The sequence below is a fragment of the Pinus tabuliformis genome, chromosome 2_1 (assembly GCF_031772625.1).
Source record: "Pinus tabuliformis cultivar Carrire ecotype Pingquan chromosome 2_1, CPIR1, whole genome shotgun sequence".
NCBI classification, from domain to species: domain Eukaryota; kingdom Viridiplantae; phylum Streptophyta; class Pinopsida; order Pinales; family Pinaceae; genus Pinus; species Pinus tabuliformis.
This window is the reverse complement of record NC_142299.1, coordinates 952,436,588-952,444,103: the sequence shown is the minus strand read 5'-3', so window position 1 is coordinate 952,444,103 and position 7,516 is coordinate 952,436,588. Positions and strand designations below refer to the sequence as shown.

Genomic DNA, 7,516 nt, shown 5'->3' with positions numbered 1-7,516 from the left:
AGCATGATGTGTTTCTTATGTGTTCCGTTTGAAATTGCAGTACGATATCGTGGAGTTGATTTTTGCATTGGTTGTATTGGCTCAAGATCAGCAATTTGCAGGTATGGTTGAATATGAGTTGATCCAGATAACATTGAGGAAATTGCATTTTCAGTGAGGTTTGATGTAATTTTCTGGTACAAAACAAAACACAAAAATGTTGAAAGAAGCATGTTTAGTTTTTTTTCTAAATGAGTGGGCATCTAAGCTTATAAACATAATGAAGAAAGATATTTATTACAACATCTTTATACGTTCATTTTTTTTTAAGCATACTTCCACGAAGCGCAGAGGAAGGAGAGGGAGAAACAAATGAAATAGAAGGTTTGGGGGTAACTCTAGTATCATCTGGTTGCTGATTTGATTGCCCAAAAATCATGGTGTTTTGAACGACAGAGGTCGAGAACAGCCATACCAGCAGGCGAAGTGAAAGCCCTGGAAGGGACAATGTAGCCATATGAGGTACACCAACATCTCCCCTAGAGGAAAATGGAGTAGGATTCCCCCAAGGGGAAATCCTTGATTGGTGGACACCATTTTGTCAAACTGAGACCAACGAGGGAGCAGTGATGTTATTCCGATTTGAATAAATTGTATGACACTTTGACACAACTTGATTTTTCAATTTCTAAGAGATGAGAAAAAGCTAAAGACGATTCCAGTCGCCTTCGATTTGGGCAACTCTAGTATCATCTGGTTGCTGAGTTGATTGATCGAGAATCACGGTGTTTTGAACGGCAGAGGTCGAGAAAAAGTATATTGGCAGGGAAATTGCAAGCCCTGGAAGGGTCAATGTAGCCATATGAGGTGCACCAACATCTCCCCTAGAGGAAAAGGCAGCAGGATTCCTCCATGGGGAAATCCTTGAATGGTGGACTCCATTTTCTTACCCTAAGACCAACGAGGGAACAGTGAGGTTATTCCGATTTAAATAAATTTTATGACACTTTGACACAATTTGGTTTTTCATTTTTTAAGAGTCGAGAAAAAGCTAAAGATGACTCTAGTCGCCTTCGATTTTTAACAAGCCTGAAGTGACAAGTGCTCAGATGGTCCTTTTCTTTTAAGGAGTCTGAAAAGGAACGAAAGTGACTACTCTGGATATCTAGACAGGGGGATTACCAAACCAATCGAAAAACTGCAGAATACTTTTTATGGTACGGCAGTCAATCTTCCCGAATGTTGTGTTCAGTGCATTGCGATTGATAGGGCGGCAGACACGGCTTCCTAAGGATAAAGGATATAACCTACTGTGGTCTCCCAATATATACTCGACGGTACGTGGGAGCACAAGTCCGTACTGGCACTTGTCATTTCAAAGAGGAGGAATCACCCAACCTATGATGAAAGTGATAGTTACCAGGCTTTATGACGCCGGAACACGTCTCTAGCCTAGACTTCTAAATGGTGTGCATTAGGTTCCAAAGCATTTTTATGTTTATTGAAATGTATTTTTATAGTTGATCTTTCTTAAGAAGTTTGCCTTTAAGGTTGATCGCGTGATGTACATATACAATTCCTAAATATGCAATCTAAGATGATAAACAATCGTTTACTTTCTTTTTTGCAGTGAAAATCCTAGCTACTAAGGAAAGAGAAGCGAAACTGTTTGAACATAGAGCAGAGAGCACACGCAAAGTCCTAAATCAATTTCTGCATGCATTCTAAATGTAAATGTACATGCATGTATTTGTTTTCCGCTTTCTTAATGTGTGGATGACAAAAAAAATGCCAAGTGGAATATAATATCAATACACACTAAAAAACAAGACAGCCACGATGGCACCACTTTGCATTAGTTAAACACAAAGGAATAAAGTTTAAATTATCAAGAAAGCATATATATAACTGAATCATTTCAATCGGAAAATAATTTTGAATGAAATTTATAAGACTCTTTAGTTGCTCAGTGGCTAATGTACAATTGATGGAAGAGGATTTTGTATCATGGCCCATGGATGAAATAGAAATGAAGCAAAAACTCGGAAAGGAGATTAAGGTTGTTACCGGAGATGAAGCAATATAGAAAACGCCCAGAAATGTCCGTCAACGCTGAAAGTTGGATTGCCCAGTGACAAAACAGAGTAGGCCAAGGCAAAGTATCTGTATTTAACATTGTTGTGTGAGTAACCAACACAAGCTGCACAGTGCTATGCAAATTAATAGTCTTTGCGAGAAGAAAACCCAACATAATCCACACAATCTAATCCTCGCAAGGAAGGTTTTGCAGGGATTTAAAGGTTTTCTTATGTTATAAAATCCTAGGCAAATGTGGGTGCCCCAGCAAATAAAAATGTTTACCATAATACCCACTTACTATTAAGCATTGTCTCCAAAGGAACTTGAACAATATGATAAAAGACTGATCTTTTACTTCTATAATATACATAATGTTAAATATATGAAAAACACTTTCTGCTTTCAAGACTCTATAGTTGCTGAGTGGCTAATGTACAATTGATGGAAGAGGATTTTCTATCATGGTCCATGGATGAAATAGAAATGAAGCAAAAACTCGGAAAGGAGATTAAGGTTGTTACCAGAGTTGAAGCAATACAGAGAACGTCCAGAAATGTCCTTCAACGCTGAAAGTTGAAGCACAACTACAAATTAGTTTGCAACTGCTTCACATATAGTAAAAAATGGATATTGTCAGATAACGGTAGGGAGAAATTCAATAACAAAACAGAGATTAAACTACATGCAAGATGATCCGAGAACAAGTAGTTTAATATCATCTTTTAATATAATTTGATGGTTAAAAAAATATGTTGCATCATTCAAAAGTTATCAATTCAAATTTACAGATAGAATATGCATGACTTTGCACACTAAAAATAGAATATGCATAACTTTGCAAACTTAAATAGTGATTTCAGAAGTAAAATATATAAATACATTTTATGAGTCAAATTACTTCCAAAGTTAACAAGATTGGATCTCGTTACAAGAACTTCCAGCCACCTTGTTGTAAGACCTTCATATTTAAAAACATTTTACCCTACTTATACTCTGTAATTAAGAGTATAGCTAGAATATAAGGTTGTACTTCGTTACATGGGAAATATATATATATGCACATCAAAGCCTGATTGAATAACCTGAGAGCATAGTTCAAAACACCAAGTTGAAGCCTAGATTTATATTTAATGTTGCACAAATTTGGCATAAAGCATAGGATAAACCACTGACAAAGTTAACAAAGCCTGATTGAATAACCTGAGAGCATAGTTCAAAACACCAAGTTGAAGCCTAGATTTATATTTAATGTTGCACAAATTTGGCAGAAAGCATAGGATAAACCACTGACAAAGTCAACAAAGCCTGATTGAATAACCTGAGAGCATAGGTCAAAACACCAACTCAAAAGTCTAATCCACTGCCATGTTGTGTGAAATTCCAAGGCCAATGGGAGAGAATCTCCAAAAGTGGTTTTCTAAGTTTGAGGCAATACCAGTCAAGATGGAACGAGAAGAAAACCCAACATAATCCACACAATCTAATCCTCATGAGGAAGGTTTTGCAGGGATTTAAAGGTTTTCCTATGTTATAAAATCCTAGGCAAACAATAGAATAGTACTCTGTTCTCGACATTCAAGCACACACTTTACAAATTTTGTAATTCAACACCATCATTCAAAAGTCATCAATTCAAATTTAAAGATAGAATATGCATGACTTTGCACACTAACAATAGAATATGTATAACTTTGCAAACTTAAATAGTGATTTCAGAAGTAAAATATATAAATACATTTTATGAGTCAAATTACTTCCAAAGTTAACAAGAATGGATCTCGTTACAAGAACTTCCAGCCACCTTGTTGTAAGACCTTCATATTTAAAAACATTTTACCCTACTTATACTCTGTAATTGAGAGTATAGGTAGAATATAAGGTTGTACTTCGTTACATGGGAAATATATATATATATATATGCACATCAAAGCTTGATTGAATAACCTGAGAGCATAGTTCAAAACACCAAGTTGAAGCCTAGATTTATATTTAATGTTGCACAAATTTGGCATAAAGCATAGGATAAACCACTGACAAAGTTAACAAAACCTGATTGAATAACTTGAGAGCATAGTTCAAAACACCAAGTTGAAGCCTAGATTTATATTTAATGTTGCACAAATTTGGCAGAAAGCATAGGATAAACCACTGACAAAGTCAACAAAGCCTGATTGAATAACCTGAGAGCATAGGTCAAAACACCAACTCAAAAGTCTAATCCACTGCCATGTTGTGTGAAATTCCAAGGCCAATGGGAGAGAATCTCCAAAAGTGGTTTTCTAAGTTTGAGGCAATACCAGTCAAGATGGAACGAGAAGAAAACCCAACATAATCCACACAATCTAATCCTCATGATGAAGGTTTTGCAGGGATTTAAAGGTTTTCCTATGTTATAAAATCCTAGGCAAACAATAGAATAGTACTCTGTTCTCGACATTCAAGCACACACTTTACAAATTTTGTAATTCAACACCATCATTCAAAAGTTATCAATTCAAATTTAAAGATAGAATATGCATGACTTTGCACACTAAAAATAGAATATGTATAACTTTGCAAACTTAAATAGTGATTTCAGAAGTAAAATATATAAATACATTTTATGAGTCAAATTACTTCCAAAGTTAACAAGATTGGATCTCGTTACAAGAACTTCCAACCACCTTGTTGTAAGACCTTCATATTTAAAAACATTTTACCCTACTTATACTCTGTAATTGAGAATATAGGTAGAATATAAGGTTGTACTTCGTTACATGGGAAATATATATATATGCACATCAAAGCCTGATTGAATAACCTGAGAGCATAGTTCAAAACAGAGTCGTCAAAGAGATTCTGTTTAGTAAAAGGATGTATTCGTATGGTTTTGGTAGGGGATGTAATCAAAAGACACATATTTAGGCAATCCTAAAAAGCCTGGGTAATCTAATAAGACAAAACTCCACAGGGAGAATGGCATGGTAAGATTGATGTATTCAAATTGTTTGGTAAGGGATGTATATAAAAAACATATGGGTAGACATAGCCTCAAAAACACTTTTTGCTTTCAAGTAAGACTGTATAGTTGCTGAGTGTCTAATGTAGAATTGATGGAAGAGAATTTTCTATCATGGTCCATGGATGAAATAGAAATGAAGCAAAAACTCGGAAAGGAAATTAAGGCTGTTACCGGAGTTGAAGCAATACAGAGAACGTCCAGAAATGTCCTTCAATGCTGAAAGTTGAACAACAACTACAAATTAGTTTGCAACTGCTTCACATATAGTAAAAAATGGATATTGTCAGATAAAGGTAGGGAGAAATTCAATAACAAAACAGAGATTAAACTACATGCAAGATGATCCGAGAACAAGTAGTTTAATATCATCTTTTAATATAATTTGATGGTTAAAAAAATATCTTGCATCATTCAAAAGTTATCAATTCAAATTTACAATTCAAATTTACAGATAGAATATGCATGACTTTGCACAATAAAAATAGGGTATGTATAACTTTGCAAACTTAAATAGTGATTTCAGAAGTAAAATATATAAATACATTTTATGAGTCAAATTACTTCCAAAGTTAACAAGATTGGATCTCGTTACAAGAACTTCCAGCCACCTTGTTGTAAGACCTTCATATATAAAAACATTTTACCCTACTTTATGAAAAAATTGACTGGGAAGGGGGGGCTCTGTTTTCTACACGATTAGCTTATCCCAGTTTTATATGCTAAACATTCCCCTAAACGTAGTTTTTGTTCATTTGACCCTTTTGACTATTAACATTATGTGCCATGTAACGGGGTATAATTTGATGGCATGTTATTGTTGTTTAATTTGAGGACAATCAAGAATAGGACAATACCTTCTTGAGCATTAAATCTTTGATAACAATTTCTGCATAATTCCAAGGGCAATCTCTATTCTTGTGGTTCAGGTCTACATTTCTTCAATGAACAGTCAATAAGTATTGCCAGTTTGCATTTTATTCTAAAAAAATTCCAAACAATCCCACTCATGTTTGTGACTTGAGGTCCATCGAAGGATTTTATGCTTTCAATGTATGTTTGGTTGCTGACCCTCTACGTGTTGAATTTCAACATTTTTGTGGTTAGTTTTCTTCTTAGAGTTCGGTTAGAGAATGTATATCTTTCCATGCTAATTTGCTTCTCTGCTTACTTGTGGACCTTTTGGTGCACTTGGTTTGTTGTTTAGTTGGCTTTTTCTTAAATTATTTTGTTCTAGTTTCGAGTTTTTAAGGTTGTTGATTTCTGAGTTTTTCAGCATTTCAGGTCCAAATTTATAATTTACTGTTTTTCTGCTATTTTTTTGATATCTCGAAAAAGTTTGGCCATATATTCCCCCAAAGATATTTGTGACATTAATTATAATGCTAGAAGGGCCATTTTGCTTGAGATTGTCACCTTTAGGAAGCATTTTTAAATGCAAACCTATTAAAATCACAACAACATATCCCTAACATGGTTGTACGACTATTACTTCTTAGCAGTGATTTTTATGCTTCCATTTTACATGCAAAAGCAGAAAATAACCATATGCATAGTCTAGCCACTGAAAAGAGAATGCAAAATAAAACACAATATATAAGTAACCCGTAATTCACGAGGAACACTATAATATTTTGTTAACTGTCATAACTCCCAAGGCATAAAAACATAAATTAATGCAGATAACAGGCCAGCTAAGCATAGTAATATGTCATATCAAGAAGTTGCTGGAATCATGCCCACATTGGGAGAGGGCTCTTTATACTCAAGGTTCTATGCCTCCATCCATAACTTGCAGGTTTAGGATCAGTACATTTTATGAGCCAAATTACTTCCAGAGATAACAAGATTGGATCTCGTTACAAGAACTTCCAGCCACCTTGTTGTAAGACCTTCATATTTAAAAACATTTTACCCTACTTATACTCTGTAATTGAGAGTATAGCTAGAATATAAGGTTGTACTTCGTTAGATGGGAAATATATATATATATATATGCACATCAAAGCCTGATTGAATAACCTGAGAGCATAGTTCAAAACATTGTCCTGAGCAACATTGTAGCCTCAGTGCCAAAAGATTCTATACATTAGTTCAAACTAATAGTTCCAGAACAACCCCAAAAAATCTATAAAGACTGTATACCATATGCATAGTCTAGCCACAGAAAAGAGAATGCAAAATAAAACACAATATATAAGTAACCCGTAATTCACGAGGAACACTATAATATTTCTTTAACTGTCATAACTCCCAAGGCATAAAAACATAAATTAATGTAGATAACAGGCCAGCTAACCATAGTAATATGTCATATCAAGAAGTTTCTGGAATCATGCCTACATTGGGAGAGGGCTCTTTATCCTCAAGGTTCTATGCCTCCATCCATAACTTGCAGGTTTAGGATCAGTCACAATGGATTTTCATCCATAGCTTCCTTCTTGGACTCTTCACATCACT

The 7,516-nt window shown here is 34.7% G+C and overlaps 1 long non-coding RNA gene across 1 annotated transcript; it reads right to left on the bottom strand.

The window, feature by feature from the left end:
* Positions 1-1,789: 1,789 nt before the first annotated feature.
* On the bottom strand, positions 1,790-5,317 carry LOC149203808 (uncharacterized). The gene is made up of 3 exons (XR_016253642.1): positions 5,231-5,317; positions 2,580-2,624; positions 1,790-2,142 (listed from the first exon to the last, which is right to left on the bottom strand). It is a non-coding gene; the product is annotated as an uncharacterized LOC149203808 (long non-coding RNA).
* Between the last annotated feature and the right edge of the window lie 2,199 nt (positions 5,318-7,516).